Consider the following 20,593-nt stretch of genomic DNA (forward strand, 5'->3'; position numbering starts at 1 on the left):
CACCAATAGTAGTGGGCTGATACTGGGCTGACACTTGGCTGAAAAAAAAAAGTCTAGGAGGAGTAGTGAACAGAAAGTATAAGTAAGACAATTCACGTTCGAAAGTTCGGGGGTCTCGACTTCTTATCTCTCAAGAAAACACTGGTATAGATAAAATGAAAAACATCACTTAGTTTGAATATGCATTGCACCTGACAACGCCGGCCTCACTCAGCTTCAAATGGCCGTTTCGCAGCCCAATATATTCTCTTGATATGGTCTCGGCACGCGTGTTCAAAGTTTTGGTCCGGATGCAGGATACAGCTGGCGGCATGATGGCGAATGGAGATGTCTGGAGTTAAATGTAGAGGATGGAAATTTTATCTGTGCATGCCTATCACAGTTTGCCACCGGTATTCTTGGTAACGAATAATTTGATGCACTTGAACGGCCTGAGGGACTGAGTCCTATGAAAAGCTGTTTGCGATGTCCTGTTATGAGGCCGCGACTCCTCGACCGCCCTCCTGATACCAGCTAATCCGACCCAATGTCAAAAAACCGCGCTGCAACATTTATTTCTGATAATTACAACTTCCTTAGCAGTATTAATTTAAAAGAGATAACCTTGGTTTGAAATAATCAGCACATCGCCATTAAACTGCAAAATTAGAACTTTTTTTCTGAATTTACTCTGGTCTCACAGGAATAAAGAGGAACTTGTACATTTTCCTTCTCACTTCATCTCTAAACGACGTGATCATGACTTGAAATTTCTTGAAATGCGCTGTCGAACTGATGTCTACCGTAATTAATTTTTCGGTATGCTTCCGCCAACTGAAATAGGCTTTCCAAGGGCATTTGTGAATGTAAAACGTGTTCAGAGTTTAAGTCTTTATTGTCCCACAGTTGCCTAGATTGACATAATTCCGCTTACTTCGTACCTTTTGGCTGGCATTGCGTTTCATTTGATAGCGTAGCTTTCCCATTTACTGCGTTGTAAATTTTCACTGTGGTGCCCTGAGGACCGTCTGTCGTCGAGATGCCTTAGCGACATTACGTTTTTTGTTACTTTCTTGCTTTCTTAACTGTGCTTAGCTTTTTTAAAGTTCTTGTCACATGCGCATTTTGGACATTTCTTTTATCAAGCGTTGAGGTGCCGGCTAGTTGGTAATACATTTTGTAATAACAGCGCGAAGGACGAGGACGAAGATAGAAGGACACAAACACAGCGCTGACTGACAACTGATTTAATTCCAGAAGTTAGCAAGCATATATACATGCCTTGATGCGCGACAGAAAAACAGATAAAACAGATGCAATGCGCATGCCGAAACCAAAGCCAATTATCACTTTTTACTCATTGCCAGGAACGCAAGCTCTTTGTCCGATAACGCAAGGGAAGGAGTGCTAATGCATCGGTCCCCATGCTCCAAAATTCTTTCGGCTTCAATAATTTCTGCAAATCTTATCAGAAAAATAAAGACCGCACCACAAGAGAAATTATTGAAGCCGAAAGAATTTTGGAGCATGGGGACCGATGCATTAGCACTCCTTCCCTTGCGTTATCGGACAAAGAGCTTGCGTTCCTGGCAATGAGTAAAAAGTGATAATTGGCTTTGGTTTCGGCATGCGCATTGCATCTGTTTTATCTGTTTTTCTGTCGCGCATCAAGGCATGTATATATGCTTGCTAACTTCTGGAATTAAATCAGTTGTCAGTCAGCGCTGTGTTTGTGTCCTTCTATCTTCGTCCTCGTCCTTCGCGCTGTTATTCCAAAATTTCTTTTATTTCAATTGTCCCCCACTACATTAACGTCCTTGAGGTGCTGCAGGTTCTGGTATAAATAAAATTGCGCCTATCTTCTTGTCTTATTGTCCAAACGAAGCGATAGCATTTCCTTCTCTCTCAGCGCTACAAACCACTAACCAAGGACATGAATAAAAGCGTGCTGGCCCTGGAAAAAGACGATTTGAAAAGAGAGATTATTGAAGCATTTAATATGACGTTTTGTCAAAAAAAGGAATGCGTGAGTGCTCCATCTGTGGCGCTCAGCAGGAAGGAATTGCTACTGCTTCATTTGGACAGTACGATAAGAATATAGGTGCAATTTGTCACAATTGTTTTTTCCTTCATACTTTTCTAAAATTTTCCCGATTTTTAATTGTTCTTATTGTACCCTTACGTCTTTTTTGTCATGTTTTTTCATACCACCTATAATTGCCAGTTGGTAATGGGCGCTTTATCAGTGTGAATTTCTTGCTGTAATCTCGCGCGTGTGTGTGTGTGTGTGTGTGTGTGTGTGTGTGTGTGTGTGTGTGTGTGTGTGTGTGTGTGTGTGTGTGTGTGTGTGTGTGTGTGTGTGTGTGTGTGTGTGTGTGTGTGTGTGTGTGTGTGTGTGTGTGTGTGTGTGTGTGTGTGTGTGTGTGTGTGTGTGTGTGTGTGTGTGTGTGTGTGTGTGTGTGTGTGTGTGTGTGTGTGTGTGTGTGTGTGTGTGTGTGTGTGTGTGTGTGTGTGTGTGTGTGTGTGTGTGTGTGTGTGTGTGTGTGTGTGTGTGTGTGTGTGTGTGTGTGTGTGTGTGTGTGTGTGTGTGTGTGTGTGTGTGTGTGTGTGTGTGTGTGTGTGTGTGTGTGTGTGTGTGTGTGTGTGTGTGTGTGTGTGTGTGTGTGTGTGTGTGTGTGTGTGTGTGTGTGTGTGTGTGTGTGTGTGTGTGTGTGTGTGTGTGTGTGTGTGTGTGTGTGTGTGTGTGTGTGTGTGTGTGTGTGTGTGTGTGTGTGTGTGTGTGTGTGTGTGTGTGTGTGTGTGTGTGTGTGTGTGTGTGTGTGTGTGTGTGTGTGTGTGTGTGTGTGTGTGTGTGTGTGTGTGTGTGTGTGTGTGTGTGTGTGTGTGTGTGTGTGTTAAAGAGACTATGCAGTGCCAGAAGACTTCAGAGGCCATGCATTCCAGATAGTAGCAGCTGTCGTCTTCAAGAACTGCCTTTTGACACAAACACCCATTGTACTACGCTTAGCTGGAAAGAGATCCTAGGATATTATGGAAACTAAAACGTCTGCCACACTATTCTACATTTGCTTAAGGTATATTCTATTGCGATTGCTTTCAGAAGTTGTACTAGTTGGTACACATTTGTGGTTAGAGCATTCACTCTATTCTTGAGAACAAACGATAAGCTACGACGCAGCGTTTTTTTTGTGTCGTTGTCGTGTCCACTTTCATTTTATGTTGCTGCCCTTTAGCCATGTATACAATAATAGTTAGACATAATAGCGCCCGTGAGAAGCATCATATAGCTGAAATGTCTTTCAGTGAAATAAACAACCTACGCCGATCAAGCAACACTGCCACCGTGACCACTGGAGACATCGCGGTCGCCGAACGCCTCATTGAGGAATTCGCAGTCCCTCTTGGATCGCGGTCTTGGAATTTTGCAAAGACAGTAACCGCTTTCGGAATAGAAAAGCTGAGCTGCTCTAATGCGCTGCACTGAAAAGAAACGACAGTATTCCCTTCACGCGAAAGGATCGAAACGTTTTTCTTGGCTATCTAAAATTATTTGCAAAAATCCTGGCAAATAACGATACTAAAATAAACATCATGTCAGCTTGGTTAAAAAGCATTTCGGAGCACTGCTGAGGTCTGCATTGCAAAAATGCAAAAGCATGGGCTTTGACAGCTCTTCAGTAGCTCTTATACTGACAAGATTCTGCCCTATTGAGTGTCATGACTAGATGATAGTTATTGTCATGAATTTGACTTACACAAGCCATGGACTCCAAGTCATACACAATGAATCTGCAATATGACTGACTCATGACAATGTCTATGACTAATTACTTAATTGTAGTTAGTCACAAAATATGCTTTTAAATGGCATTTCTCATTACATGCACATTCATGACTACCAGCATCATCTTAATGTGATGTAATATCACATGCTGCATTTTGCTTCCATTTTCGCTTCTAGTTTTTGTTTCCACGTTTTCAGACACGTTTTCGAAAGCATAGCCATGTAAGGCCTCCTTAAAACAATTTCTTGCTGGTAATGGTAAAAACAATGCATTTTAATAGCGTCAGGGCAGCTTAGGTCATAGAGCGCAAACTCGTTTCCGTGCCGTGAACGCCATCATGGTTTCAGAGTGGTAGAAAAACCACACTCACAAAAACCTAATAAAAATGAAATGTGTTAGATTGATTGTTAACATTCTTCCTAACGAACACATTGTGCCTTTATATGCAGTACGTTCATCTGAATTTGTCTTATATTTTTTTTAATATTAACACAGCAGTCATCATCATCATCAGCCTGATTATACCCACTGCAGGGCGAAGGCCTCTGCCATATTTCTCCACTTAACCCGGTTCTGTGCTAGCTGCATCCACTTAACCCCTGCGAATTTCTTAATCTCGTCCGCCCACCTAACTTTCTGCCGCCCCCTGCTACGCTTTCCTTCCCTTGGAATCCAGTTTGTTACCCTCAGCGACCATCGGTTATCCTCTCTTCGCACTACATGTCCTGCCCATGTCCATTTCTTCTTAATTTTCACTAGAATGTCGGTAAATTGAGTTATTTCTCTGACCCACTCTGCACGCTTCCTATCTCTTAATGTTACCCCTACCATTTTTCGTTCAATAGCCCTCTGGGTTGTCCTCCACTTGAGTAGAACTCTCTTGGTTAGCCTCCACGTTTCAGCCCTATAGGTGAGTACAGGCAAGATGCAACTGTTGTTTACTTTCCTCTTGAGCGATACCGGTAAGCTGCTAGTCATAATCTGCGAGTGCTTTCCAAATGCGCTCCATCCCAATCTTATTCTTCTTACTATTTCCTTTTCATGGTCTAGATCTGCGGTTACTACCTGTCCTAAGTAGACATATTCGCCTACTACTTCCAGTATTTCGCTACCTAATGTAAACTGCTGTTCCTTCCCGAGGCTGCTGAACATTACCTTAGTCTTCTGCATATTGATTTTCAAGCCTACCTTTCTACTTTTTCTGTATAAGTCATCAATCATTATTTGCAGTTCATCCCTCGAGTTGCTTAGCAAGGCAATGTAATCAGCAAATCGCAGATTACTGAGGTATTCTCCATCTACCCTTATCCCTAACTGCTCCCATTCCAAGTCTCTGAATACTTCCTCCAAACAAGCTGTGAATAGTACTGGGGAGATTGTGTCTCCTTGCCTTACACCTTTCTTTATGGGAATTTTGTTACTTTCTTTACGCAGAACTATGGTTGCTGTGCAGCCACTATATATATCTTCCAGCACTTTCACGTACGGCTCGTCTACCCCCTGATTTCGCAATGCCTGCATCACCGCCGAGGTTTCAACTGAGTCAAATGCTTTTTCGTAATCAATGAATGCTATGTATAAAGGCTGGTTATATTCCGAGCATTTTTCTATCACCTGATTGATGGTATGGATATGATCGATAGTAGAGTACCGTTTCCGAAACCCTGCTTGATCCTTCACTTGATTGCAGTCTAAGGTTGTCCTAATTCTATTAGCGATTACCTTAGTAAATACCTTATACGTAACAGACAGTAAGCTTATTGGACTGTAATTTTTAAGGTCCTTAGAGTCCCCTTTCTTTTGAATGAGGGTAATGTTTGCATTCTTCCATGCTTCCGGTACCGTCCATGCCACCAGGCACTGCGTATACAGGGTGGCCAGTTTTTCTAGCACGATATCCCCCCCGTCCTTCAGCAAAGCTGTCGTTATCTGATCCTCTCCAGCTGATTTTCCCCTTTTCATAGTTTCTAGTGCTTTCTTGACCTCGTCCTTCGTCACTGGTGGAACGTCTAACTGTTTTTCCCTACCGCCAATCTCATTACGGTCCTGACTACTTTGGCTACTGTAGTGATCTGTATTGAACTCCTCGGCTATTTTGACCATCCTGTCCATATTAGTGATGACGTTGCCTGCTTTGTCCCTTATAGCATACATCTGGTTTTTGCCTATGCCCAATTTCTTCTTTACCGCTTTAAGGCTTCCCCCGTTCTTTACAGCATGCTCAATATTCTCCATGTTATACTTCCTTACATCGGTCACCTTGCGCTTATTGATTAGCTTTGATATCTCGGCCAATTCGATCTGGTCTGTTGGATTAGAAGCTTTCATACTCTGGCGTTTCTTAATCAAATCTTTCGTCTCCTTAGACAGCTTACCGGTATCCTCTCTAACTATCCTACCGCCTACTTCTACCGCGCACTCAGTAATGATATCTCTGAAATTATTGTTCCTTGCCTCTAGGGTAATGTCGCCATCCTCAGTTAGAGCTGAATACCTATTCTGTAGCGAGATCCTGAACTCTTCTGCCCTCCCTCTCACCGCTAATTCGTTGATGGGTTTCTTTCTTACTAATTTGTTGCGTTCCTTCTTCAGATTTAGGCTAATTCGGGACCTCACCATCCTGTGGTCACTGCATCGCACTTTCCCGATTACCTCTACATCCTGCACAATGGGGGGGTTGCACACATTATGAAGTCGATTTCATTTTTAGTCTCTCCGTTAGGACTTTTGCATGTCCATTTCCGGTTCTTCCGTTTGCTGAAGAAGGTATTCATGATTCGTAAGTTATTGCGCTCTGCAAACTCAACTAGTAACTCCCCCTGCTATTCCTAGAACCAATGCCATAGTCACCTACTGCCTTGTCTCCTGCCTGTTTTTTCCCTACCTTGGCATTGAAGTCGCCCATTAGTACAGTATACTGCGTCTTTACTTTTCGCATTGCCGATTCTACATCTTCATAGAAGCTTTCAACTGCCTGGTCATCATAACCACCTGTAGGTGCATAGGCATGTACAACCGTCAGTTTATACCGCTTATTAAGCCTAATTACGATGCCTGCAACCCTCTCATTAATACTATAGAATTCATCTATATTACCCGCTATATACATATTGACAAGGAAACCTACTCCTAGTTGTCGCCTCTCTGGTAAACCTCGATAACACAGTACATGCCCATCCTTCAGTACAGTATATGCCTCATTCGGCCTCCTAACCTCACTAAGCCCTATGATATCCCATTTCATGCCCTCTAGTTCCTCTAAAAGCACTGCTAAACTAGCTTCACTAGCTAGGGTTCTAGCATTAAACGCTGCCAGCGTCAGTTTCCAATGGCGGCCTGTCCAGCGGAGCCAGGCTTTCTTAACACAGCAGTACAAAACGATAAACATATTTTCCTCAAGACTGTTTTCACACAGGTTATTTGAACTATTTTCATAAGTTTTGGAAAAGTAAAAAGCTGGTAATATATGCGCCATAAAATCCTTCGTCCCGGTTTAAAATATTTATGTTCGGATTCTATTCAGCAGGTAATTGTGGCTTTCTATTGAGGATATGGCAGAGTCAAAGTATGCCAGTTAACACTGAATCGTATTTACTTCAGATAGATCGACCAGATCTTTATTAACGGAGATATTTATGTTACAGTTTCAGTTCATTGGTTATCCGTGACATCGCTCCCGCCTTGCTCTGCACTTCAGGAAACAGTAGAGCCGACGTCAGCTCAAACCTGATTCGATACTTCTCGATTTCCTCTCCTTCCACTGAGTGATGGGAACCTTGATTTAGAGCAGTCTCGTTCCGTGTCTGTGGCTACCGGGCGCACCAATGCTTGATGTGCGCACGCTTCAGCAGATTTCTGTACAACCGAAGCTGGCGGTGTCCATGTCGAACGCACCATTACTTTCGAGCCCTGGAACGCTAATTCTGTGCATAGTTTCCGCGGGTTGGAAGTGTCGTGAGTGCCGAGCAAGCACAGAGCAGCGCCAAAGATGAACGCAAGGACGCAACTTTCTAAGTGCCGCTGGGACGACCATCCTACAGAGTTGACTGCTTATATGCCTAAAAATTCTCAAGGTAAGGTTTTCTCTGCCCACACATTTTGAGCTGGTTACACAATGACTTATTTATAGGCCACCTTTACTTCCGATCAACTTACAAAAGCGGTTCAGCTCATTACGATACGAATATAAAAACTGATGAAATAATTCCACTTTTGTGTACGTTCTTCTCTGGCTCAGTTTACCAAGAACAAAACGACGGTTTACTGATTATGAAAGCGCGGCTGATGGGAAAAACATTTATTATTGGCGAAAAAATAAATTGCTTTTTTTAACCTTTTTGTTCACCTTTGTTTGAGCCACTATGATTTGCAGCGGCGTCTAAGTTTACATAGGTGGCCACGTCAGGAAACAGTTTGAATTCGCTAACGACAACCTCAAATATTGATACTTTGCTTTCGGTGGACTGGCAGTGCTTCTTGACAATGTGCTTCTGGAATTCTGAGTCTTTTGATGCGTTTTTAGGCATTGCGCAGTTCTCTGTTTGCTTTAGAACATGCCACATGACGTTCCACAGTACATGGGACCACTTCAGATGTCGTTCATAAGGAAAATGTGCTTTTATTAAATTAGTGTTTTCCAGCAGCTGCAAAAATTTCCAGCTAGCATGATCATGCTTTCTCTTCGGTCATGCTTTTTGGCAAGCTACAGTTTCTGGTGATCAGACTCAGGCTGACGCCTCTGCCAACTTTTTTACGCACTCAGACTGGCAGCTCTTCATCCTTTCAATACAGAGCAGTAAAACTTCGCCGGAATATCATAGTCACATAGGATCACAGCTGGGGGCTTGGGAGTCCATTATCGGGACGATCGCTCAATAGCCCTGGGTAGCGCTGCTCATGCGGAAGGCGATGAAGCGGGAAGTTGGGTGGGAAAAAGCGCGCTAACCCACTCCCGCGGCTCAGTTTCAGTCGCGCTACTGAATAATTTTAGCAGTTGTAGTGGAAAGAGTAGGGCGCTTTAAAAGGAACCTACAAAAAAACAATAACTTTTAAGGCTCCTGACAGAAGAAGATGGCAATACGGGATCAAAATATATTCAGAAACAGCGAAATAAGTTCTAAGTTCCAAATGTTTCGATATGTGCGAAATCGTAAATCGTTAGCTTTTTAAGGAAAAGGAACCATTCAATGTTTTTTTTCTGTCATGTGTAACGGCTGCAATGGCACTTCGGTTCGGAAATAGCGTATTTTGAATTTTAAAAAAAATTAAATTGCGATGCACTATGTAAGCTCCCAAAAGATGGTATCAGTAGAAGTAGCTTACAATTCTATGAGTTAAGATAATAGGACAAGGACTGCGATGTCATTTGATGAGTACTATTCTCCCCATTCTGCTAACTGCAACAAAACGTGGATCGGTTTACTTCAATCTGTTGGATGGTCTTTTCTTATCATTGCCAGCAGTATGACTCTTCTGTTTGATAAATTCCGAGAACCTAAAGATGACAGTGTGTTATGGTCATCACTGTATTTAAATTCTTTGATATTAAAATACAGTCACCAGTAATATGTCGCGAAATAGCGTTATGTGTCTAGAGATGTCTAGTAACTTTATCTGTGCATATGATTTCTGTTCAAATACTACACTGCATACATGCTCTACGTATTTTTATTTTATGTATCCTGCAGCGTTGTAACATCTTTCTGCTGTATATCGAAAAAAAAATCGCATTTTATGTATGAAGTGCACCTCATACTTTAAACGATGAATGCTCTAAAAAATAATCGGGAACAAGGCCTCGTCAGGCAATATAACCATTTACCCCTTGTCACCGCAGCAAATTTCCTTTGATAAATATTTTTAAATTTTTCAATTGTTAAACTGATTTTTGAGATTAGTTTTTTTTTATTTAAGGCTAAGCTGTTTTGTTGGAAGCCGTATTCTGAATACATAATAGCAAGTTGGCGTTGCTAGCATGCGGTAATCAAGGGCTTTTATTTATATTGTCAGGTGCTTTGCGGCATCATGAGAAGGCTCGAGACGCAGATAAAAAGTGAAAAAGAAGCCTTCGAGAGTGCGGTAGAATAAAATTTTACGCCCCCCTTACGTACTGAGTACATAACAGTTGTGGTGGAGCTTGCTGGCTAGCTCAATACGGCTTCCCGTGGTCTTTGACGGAGCCTACGACTCGCAGGTTTACGGTCACTACCGTTTAATATGGCTCAAGATGATGACGCCGGCCGGGCAACACCTGTGATCGGAACTGGCTGCCATATCGCGATCCGCGCACTTTTGATGCGAAAACTGATGAGGACGTCGACGAGTTGGTTAACCAACTACTAACGGATGAGCCGGTACTATCGCTGAGATTCAACCGTCAAACCAGCGAACGTAGTGTTCTTGGAAGGCAAGGCGCTAATTTGGTTTGACAATTATGAGGACTCGCCAGCTAGGATCGTTTCACAGAAGAAATCCAGATGTGATTGGTCGACGGATCTCCCCAAAAAACGCGCGAAGCAAGCTTTACTGCAGGGAGCCCAGCTACCCGGGGAGGCATGCACAACATATATAGAGGACATTGTGAAGTTGTGCAAGATTGTAAACCCACGGATGTCCGACAAAACTAAAGTGGGACAGTTACGGAAAGGGATCACTGTAAAAATATAGACGTTCCTTGTCAGCAAAGATAATTTGAACTACAGTGCTGACGTCACCAGACATTACCGAAGTTTCGAAACCTTGAAGTTGCGTTGCATGAGACCTAATTTGGGCAACTGGCTAGAGTCACATCCGTGAAGTGCATATGATGTAGGTGCTTTGTATTCGATGGCTGATCTCGTATGCCAGATCGTTCGAGAACTGCTGCTTAACAAAGGTTCTTCGCACCAATATGACGCTTGCGTGCTGCAAGAAGTACCCGCGAACCCATTAGCTTACTGGACTCCGGCTCGACATGCGCCATGCTTTGGCGACCGCAGACAATACGACGATTTATTATCTTCCCAGCAGAGAATGGCACGAAGAACTGCCCACACAGGTGTGTGGTTCGACAGCAACGCAGGCCAGAATACAATTGCCATCCAGAACAAGTTTGCACACACTTTTATTATAGCCGGTGGCACCCACACCATTTCTGTTACAGCTGTGGCATCACAGGAACCATCTTCCTGTAATACCGTCGACGAGGCCTGCTGCCACAAAACCATCGCCCGTTGCCCAACGCTTCGATCGTCTCAATAGAGAATTTTATCCGCCGCCGTCTACACCGACTTTGGATACCTACCGCTGGCACAGATGTGAAATGCCTCGCCTGCCTCCGTCCCCAGCCGGACGCCACCAAACCAAAGACAGCGACGCTCGCCATCGCCTCAGCCCGGTCTTCCATTTCGGGAAATGAGAAGGCGCGGCCGATGGAGGTGAGGTGCGCGATGAATAAAGGTTTACTATAACTCTGCCTGTATTTAGGTTATAGAACAAACTAGAAGTATTCATTGACGGCATACGCACCATGGAATTAATGACACTGGAGCAACAATCACTGTTGTGAGATTAGGATTCAATAATCGTTGGGGACGCAAAGTAATGTTCAGCATAAATCAAGCTGTTGCATTCTGTGGTGTTAGCGGTGAATAATTGGTGAATCTGGAGGTGTGCTGCGCGAATTTATAGTTTGGCGACTAAATGATTTGGACCGTATTCAATGTGCTGCCTTGTACCACACGTAAGGTATTTCTGGATGTAGCTTTTTTGCAACAGTGTGGTGCAATGTTAGAATACCTGAGTGGACTGAATACTACGCTGATGTAAGCTTTTGCAACAACCTCGTCTCTCGATTTGGAAGCATTTTCTGTTTCGGAAGATAGTTGTACCTGATATGTCTAGAATTTTTCGAAGTTGTTTCATCGACAAATTTGGACGAGGATTTCGATGCCTCACTGGAACCTGAAGGACCTACCTGTGCACAGAGTGTCATGGTGCCGCGTTGCATAGTTTCAGTGACCACAGGTCACACCTTGTTGTAGAATGTAAACTATTCGGGCGAACAAGCCAGGGCCGGGGTACTTCGTGAAGTAAAACTCGCCAGTTTTCGTGGCAGCACTAAGTGACTCTCCTCTAGAAGAGAAAATACCCTTTTGCAGCGTCTAGAATTCAAACGCACGTTTGTCAACAAAGGAGCACCAAATTTTGACTCAATTGGTTTCCAAGCATGTTTCTGTTTTCGACATCGCCAGGGATCATCCGCCATCGATTCCAACTTCTTGCATTCGTCATTTGATATTAGAAAATGGAACCACTCGCCCGATCAGACAGAAGCCCTACCAAGTGTCGCCGAGCGAACATTAGCTTATTGGCGAAGAAGTTCATGCTCCAACATGGCGTCATCCTGGAATCTTCCGGTCCTTGGGCTGCTCCACTTTTCCTCGTTGAAACGAAAGACAATATATAGCGAGAATAGCAGCTTGGGCATGTTGGTTATGCATCTTGAGGATAACAGCGCGGAACACAGGACGCGCTCGTTGTGTCGTCCTCTAATCTTGTGCTCCCGTCCTGTGTTCCGCGCTGTTATCCTCAAAATGTATAGCGCTTCGCGGCGGACTATCGTCGGCCTAATGCTGTAACCAAAAAGGTGTGTATGTGCTTCAAAGGTTTGTAGATTGAAACTACTTTCTTCACTCAGCTTCATACTTCTCAGTAGACATGTGATCAGCGTAGTGGCAGATACCAACGCACCCGAGCGACACAGAAAAGACGTATTTTGGGACACCCGATGGTCTTTGTGAGTTTAGCATAATGCTTTTTAAATTGAGCAATGCGCCTGCAACGTTTGAATAATTCATGGACACAATTCTGCATGGATTCAAATTAAAAACGTTTTTGTGCTATTTTGACGACGTTGTGAATTTAGCAATACCTTTCAGGAACGTTACAGACGCCACGGTATCGTTTTTGACTGCATTGAAAGAGAGGTCTCGTTGTCAACTCCAAGAAATGACACTTTGGCAAACGCCAGCCAATCGACCTTGGTCACATGGTCCACAAGGATGATGTTCGGATGGATATTCAGACGATTGAGGTGTAGTGAACTCTGCGAAGATATTATGAAGACGAGGATGAACTAGGCGAGGATATCACAAAGACGAGGAGAAGAACGACGAAGTGCCGCTGCGCTGCTCGAGCTCACTTGTGGAGGCCTAGACTGTCTGTGCTCTTGTGTGGTTCTCTGTGCAACTTGGAGAGGGCTATTATTCTTGTTAAAGGACAGTAAACACCCCCTTTCACTTGGTAGAGGTCAGGATTTCCTGCCGTCCTGGAGCTTCGAAGCCGCACACTTCCGACAACAGTCATGACCGATGCTACCACTCCTAGTCCAACCGCCTCCTCGTCCCCCGACTTCTGCGCTGGAGCTTTGCGCCAAAGGGACCTCCTATCTTATTTATTTTTATTTATTTATTTCAGGAATACTGCCAGCCTTCACAGAAGGCCTTAGGCTGGAGTGGGATTACATGCATTGTTAAAATACACAGCAGAAAAGAAAAACCAGCTTAACAAGAGGAAAAACCTAAGAAATAAAAAAATCATCCCAGTGTCGACCAGCCACCAAAAAATGGATTAAAATACTAACACATAAACACGCTGTTCGTACAGTGAAATTGACCACAAAAAAAAAGATACATTAAAAGCAGACATTGAAACCACATGCGCAAGGAATTGGTAGGAGCAATACAGGAGCAAAATACCCGAAAAGATAACCAATGGCAAACCACATGTACTAAAAACGCCAACAGTAATAAAGAAGCACTACACGTGAATATATCAAGAACAATTTTTCAATTTTGAGAACATAGACTCGACGGTCGGGCATTCTGCAATATCAGCAGGAAGTGCGTTCCACTCGCTGACTGTTCTAGGGAAGAAAAAATTTTTAAACACGTTGGTTCTGCAGGTGTACTCTTTCATTTTTTTAGAGTGATGTGCACGCGTATTGCGCCGAATAACAGGTTCGATATATAGCTTCTGGTTTATTCCTAGCTTAGAATGGTAGAGAAGATACATGTACTTCAGTCATTCATGAAAGCAACGTAACTGCAGAGGATGTAAATTAGCTTTTTGCACTAGAGCGGTTGCTAAAGTGTGCCAACTGTACGAACTATAAACAAACCTTGCTGATTTTTTTTTGGATGTTTTCGAGTTCAGCGGAACCGGCGACCACGACGTAGAAGATTGGCTGTCATCATATGAGCGGGTCAGTACGCACAACAAATGGGACGACGGTCTCAAATTAAATAACGTGATATTCTACCTAACGGACGTTGCCAACCTGTGGTTCCGCAACCACGAGGCCGATATCTCCTCGTGGTCTGCTTTCAAGACCACTTTTTCCGATATCTTCGGCAGGCCTGCAGTGCGCAAGCTGCGCGCTGAGCAACGCTTGCGCCGCCGGGCACAGCTACCCGGCGAAAATTTTACGAGTTATTTTGAAGATGTTGTAGACCTGTCAAGCGCGTGGACGCATCAATGACAGAACATGCCAAGGTTGGTCATATTTTACAAGGAATCGACGATGACGCGTGCCAGATGCTTCTGGCCAGAAACCCAACAACCGTGATCGACGTCATCAATGCATGCCAAAACTTTTAGGAATTACGCAAGCGCCGTCAAATCACTCGTTCTTCGCTCTCACACCAGGAGCCTCTTGCAACTTTAACAGCTGACGCAGAACAGTCCCCCTTGCTGCAACAAATCAAGCAGTTCGTTCGAGAAGAAGTTGCCCGTCACCTCTCCCTCGTTCCCCATCGTCCTGACGCTTCCCCTCCTTTGGCGCCAAAGTTGCAGCAAGTCATCCGTGAACAAGTCGCAGAAGCACTTCCCACGCTTCCTAAAGCTCCTGCCATCGCTCCCTTGACATACGTCGGAGCACCACTACAATATAGCCAACCATCTGTCCCAGCCCCTTTGTCCTACGTGGCAGTGGCTGCGCCGCCTCCGCCTGAGCCGTTACCACCCGTGCAGCCTGTCCTACGCCATGCACCGCTTCCTCAAACGGCTCCGCTTCATCCTGCGACTCCGCGCTATTACAACCCGTGGCGAACTTCTGACAATCGCCCAGTTTGTTACTACTGTGGTTGCCCTGGACACGTGGCCCGTCGGTGCCGTCGCCGCATGGCTGCGCGTCCCGAGCCTGCGTCTAAGGAGTACTCCCCACCGCTGTTTCGTTCTGCTCCGTCTTCGCCTGCATACGCCGCCGAACAGCGTTCGTACACGACCCATCGTTCTCCTTCTCCACGTCGCAGGTCACTGTCACCAATGCGTCGGCGACCACCCCTGCTGATGAGGGAAACTAAGTTCCGCGGTTCATGAGGCGAGAACTGCGTGCTCTGCGAAAAGCTCAAGGCCTCATATTTTGCCCACGAACGTTATAGTAATCTCTATCGATGGTCTGTCTGTACATGCGCTGGTCGATAAAGGTGCTGCAGTGTCTGCGATTCATGAGCGGCTTTGCCGACGATTACGAAAAGTTACAACGCCATTTAACGGATTGTCGCTCCGCACTACCAGCGAAGTGAGGATTGCAACTTTAGCAGCATGTACAGCGCGTGTCGTCATTGAAGGTTTTTTATACAGTGTAGATTTCGTAGTTTTGTCGTCTTGTTCTCACGATGTGATCCTTGGATGGGACTTCTTGTCTAAAAATAACGCCGTGATCGATTGCGCCCGAGCTGAAGTGGAAGTTTCTGCACTGTGCGACGTACTGCACGACGACAATCGTTCAGTGTGTCCTCAAAAGCTCACCATCACTGAAGATGTCGACGTAGCCCCAGAAGCTTGTGCCCTTGTGCCTCTTTCGTGTCCTGCCGTGTCAGCCGTTAGTGTTCTATTTACGCCGTCTGCATCCTTCATCCACCGAAAGCACCTGCCGCTGCCGTCTGCTGTTCTCGATGTTCACGGTGGCTTCACGAAGCTGCTCATCTACAATCCGTCTCCGCGCCCGATTACTTTACTACGTGGGGAATCTCCCAGTTCCATTGAACCAGCCCACCTTCTCTCTGACCTGGGTGCCTCCGAGACCAACTGTGGTAACTACATCGATGCTCTGCAGTCCGATCCGACGCCTGATTCTTTGCCAGAAAACTTTTTCCGAACCGCCATCGATGACGCCCTTCCTTCCACTTACCGGACGCAGCTTGTGGCCCTTTTACAAACGTTTCGCTCTGCGGTCGACGCCGCCCAAACACATCTCGGCCGCACTTCCACAGTCGCGCATCCCATTTCTCTAACACGCCTTTTCGACAGCGACCTTATCGTGTGTAAGCGGCAGAGCGTCGCGTGATCAATGAGCAAGTTGAGGACATGCTAAAACGTGGTGTGATCCGTCCAATCTCAAAGCACCTGGTCTTCACCAGTGGTGCTAGTAAAGAAGAAAGATGGCTCAGTTCGTTTTTGTGTTGATTACCGGCGCCTGAACAAAATTACCCACAAGGACAATTACCCCCTTAGACGACGCTCATGATTGCCTTCAAGGTGCCGAGTACTTTTCGTCTCTTGATTTACTTTCCGGTTACTGGCAAGTACCAATGGCCGCCTGTGACAGAGAGAAGACCGCATTTGTGACCCAGGATGGCCTCTATGAATTTAATGTAATGCCCTTCAGTTCGTGCAACGCGCCCGCCACATTCGAGAGGATGATGGATAACATCTTGCTGAAGTTCAAGTGGCACATCTGCCTCTGCTACCTAGACGACATTGTTGTCTTTTCCACCGACTTCGCCACGCACCTAGAGCGCTTGCAGCAGGTTTTGGTTTGTCTTACTGACGCCGGCCTACAACTAAATCTCAAGAAGTGTCACTTCGGTGCCCGGGAGTTTACCATTTTGGGGCACATCGTCTCTAAGGAAGGTGGTCGCCCTGATCCGGCCAAGCTGCGCGCAGTGGCGGAGTTTCCTAAGCCGGTCTCGCTCAAGCAACTTCGAAGCTTCATTGGTCTATGCTCCTATTTTCGGCGCTTCGTGCGGAATTTCGCTTCTATAATTGCACCCCTTACGAAGCTACTCGGGGGAAACAGTGACTTAACTGCGTGGTCGGTCGAGTGCGACGAGCGTTCACCGCATTGCGCCGTCTTTTGACTTCGCCGCCAATCCTTCGCCACTACGACCCCACAGCACCTACAGAGGTCCATACTAATGCGAGTGGCGTTGGCCTCGGAGCGGTATTGGCTCAACGGAAAAATGGCTTTAAGAATACGTCGTCGCGTACGCGAGTCGCGTCCTCTACAAAGCTGAATGCAAGTACTCAGTTACGGAAAAGGAGTGTTTGGCCATTGTGTGGGCACTAACGAAATTCCGACCCTACCTGTATGGTCGCCAGTTTGAAGTCGTCACGGACCACCACGCGTTATGTTGGATGTCCTCTCTTAAAGACTCGTCCGGCCGCCTCGCACGATTGGCGAATTTGACATCCGTGTTACAAATTCCTGACAGCCTTCAGGAATTTGACATCCGCGTTATATATCGGTCTGGCCGTAAACACATAGACGCCGACGCTCTGTCTCGTTCTCCCCTATCCATCGCATCTGTTTGCTCCTCGGCGGCTGATCCCGTCCTCTCGTCTCTAACAATCGCTGATATGCCTGCGGAGCAGCGACAAGACCCGTGGCTCGCATCTCTTATCGACATCGTGTCCACTTCTCCAAACGCTGCGCCTTCTCGGACTTTACGCCGTCAAGCACCACACTTTGCCCTACGAGACGGTCTTCTCTACCGCCGCAATTATATGCCTGATGGTCGACGGTGGCTTCTCGTCATTCCCCGCCATTTACGACAAGAAATTTGCGCCTCTTTCCATACCGACCCTCAGTGTGCCCATCCTGGTGTAGTCAAGACGTTTAGAGAATTTCTCAGCGCTACTATTGGCGCGGCATGTACGGCTATATTCCCAAATACGTCCGCTCCTGCATCGCCTGTCAGCGCCGCAAGTCACCCACACCTCGTGCTTCTGGCCCCTTACAACCACTTCCATGCCCGGCCCGCCCTTTTGACCGCGTTGGCGTTGACCTTTACGGGCCACTTCCCTGCACGGCCTCTAGGAACCGGTGGATTATCGTCGGCATTGACCACCTCACCCGGTATGCCGAGACCGCCGCTTTACCCGCCGCTACTGCCCGTGAAGTTGCCCTGTTCTTGCTACATCATTTTGTTCTTCGCCACGGCGCGCCACGAGAGCTGCTGAGTGACCGAGGACGCGTCTTCCTTTCCAACGTCGTTGAAGCTCTACTGGCCGAATGCCGCATCATACATCGGACCACAACAGCCTACCACCCTCAAACTAACGGGCTGACTGAGCACTTCAATCGTACTCTTGGAGATGTGCTCACAATGTACGTTGCCGCTGATCAGACCAACTGGGACGCTGTTCTTCCTTTCGTGACGTACGCATACAATACCGCCACGCAGTCAACCACTGGATTTAGCCCTTTCTTCCTGCTTTATGGGCATGAGGCATCGTCCACGATGGACACTATTTTACCTTATCGTCCTGACTCCTCCGAGTGGACTCTCCTTTCAGACGTTGCCAAACATGCGGAAGAATGCCGCCAGTAAGCCCGCAGTTTAACATCGGAATCGCAAGGCCGCCAAAAGTATCGTCACGTCAAAGATCAGACGCCACACGTTTTCCCTACAGGATCCCTTGATGGGCACCCCACCGGGATAGTCATCAAAATTTCGAACCGAGTACCACGGCCCCTACCGCATTGTCCGCCAAACCTCCCTGTGAATTACATCGTGGAGCCACTCACTCCCTCTTCGGACATGCGTCATCGCGGCCGCGAAACTGTGCACGTGAGCCGCCTTATTGCCCTTTCAGAGGCAATAACCAACTTTACATCATCAGCATCATCATCAGCCTGATTATACCCACTGCAGGGCGAAGGCCTCTCCCATATTTCTCCACTTAACCCGGTTCTGTGCTAGCTGCATCCACTTGACCCCTGCGAACTTCTTAATCTCATCCGCCCACCTAACTTTCTGCCACCCCCTGCTACGCTTTCCTTCCCTTGGAATCCAGTTTGTTACCCTCAGCGACCACCGGTTATCCTCTCTTCGCACTACATGTCCTGCCCATGTCCATTTCTTCTTCTTAATTTCTACTAGAATGTCGGTAACGAGTTATTTCTCTGACCCACTCTGCACGCTTTCTATCTCTTAATGTTACCCCTACCATTTTTCGTTCCATAGCCCTCTTACTTTACATAGCCGAAATCAGTGAAAGAGCTAGGAGCTGTTTAGGACTGTGCTTCTATTTTCACCATGTTTTCTGCCTAGATTCGCGGACATCACCTACCCACTGACGTGCCTTTTGCACAAAAATGCACGAATAAATTGGACTGCTGACATTGATTCTGCCTTCCTCAATCTCAAATTTATTCTGACTTCGAAGCCTAGTCTTGGCCATTTCGGCTCTACTGCCTATATCGAAGTTTATACCGAAGCTAGCGGCATAAGCGTTGGTGTTGTGCTGATAAAGCGCCATAGCTGCAATAAGCATGTGACAGCTTATGCTACACGTTCGTTGAGGGAGTCGGAACGTAACTACACCGTTACTGAACAAGAGCCTCTCGAGTTCGTTTTCGCAGTGAGACAATTTCATTCCTATCTTCATGGAAATAATTTACCATCTTCACCGACAATCATTCGCTCTGTTGGCCTGTAGATCTCCGGGTCGGCTTGCCCGATGGGCTTTGCGTTTGCAAGTGTCTAACTTCCCGGTGGCATACAAACCTTCATGCTCATTGCTGACAGTCTTTCACGTTTGCCGATTTTGTCAACTGGTAGTGACAGTGACAACTTTGATTACTCCCTGGCGTCTATATCAGCAACGTTTCATGAGCCTCCACTGTTCCAGACCAAGACACTGTTCCAGACCACTGTTCCAGACCAGACTATCAGAATTTAGCGACGCCTCTTCGCTGCCACTCATGCTTGAAGCGGTGCTCATTTCTGCTATCGTGCCGGCCTACTTTACAAGAATATAATCCACGGAGGTGTGCACTTCCTTTAAGTAGTGCAGGAAAATCTCAGAGTTCCCGTTCTCGAAATGACGCAGAACGGTGCCACATCTGGCCACTTCGGTTTTGCCCGTACCTTTTACCGCACACATTAACAATTTTGTTGGCTAGGAATGCATCAGACCATTCAGCGCTATGCAGCCAGTTGTGCCAAGCGCCAGTGGTACAAGCTCCCTACATTCCGTCCGCCAGGATTGCTGCACCCTATTGCGTGCATCCACCGCTCGGGTTCCTTACCGCGGTCGTTGAGAATTACCTGGATTATAATGGTACATGTTCACCCTTTCACTTGATATTCAGGAACAGCCACAACACCCTCAGCAGCTGCTTCTGAAGTATCCATCTTTTGCGATTTCGCATCCTGCGTCATGGCCCCTCTCGAGTTCTGATCAGTGACTGAGGGCGCCAATTTACAGCTGATGTTATTGAAGAGGTGCTTTGTCTCTGAGCCTGCAATTACTGTAATTCGACGCCGAAACACCGTAAAATGTGTGGGCTTGTTGAGCGCACCTTGACCGCTATGTTGGCGATGCATGTCGATTTGGATCACACGAAGTGGAATCACGTCATGCTTTTCGTAATATACGCGTATAGTAGTGCGGAGCATGAGACGGCTGGCCAAAGTCCATTTTACGTCCTTTATGCTGGAGTTCCCAGTAGCTGTCTCAATGGTAACGTTTATTTCTTCCTGCAGAACGAGCCTTCTATCGCCGCAACTATATGTCAAGCCGAAGAAGGACGCCCTATTGCCGGCCTATGAATACTACAC

The 20,593-nt window shown here is 46.2% G+C and overlaps 1 long non-coding RNA gene across 1 annotated transcript in view; it reads right to left on the reverse strand.

The window, feature by feature from the left end:
• Nucleotides 1-20,593, reverse strand: part of LOC146175139 (uncharacterized) — a 119,525-nt gene that overhangs the window by 33,218 nt on the left and 65,714 nt on the right. The window lies entirely within an intron of this gene.

The sequence above is a fragment of the Amblyomma maculatum genome, chromosome 11 (genome assembly GCF_055883805.1).
Source record: "Amblyomma maculatum isolate TAMU_Amacu chromosome 11, ASM5588380v1, whole genome shotgun sequence".
Classification (NCBI taxonomy): Eukaryota; Metazoa; Arthropoda; class Arachnida; order Ixodida; family Ixodidae; genus Amblyomma; species Amblyomma maculatum.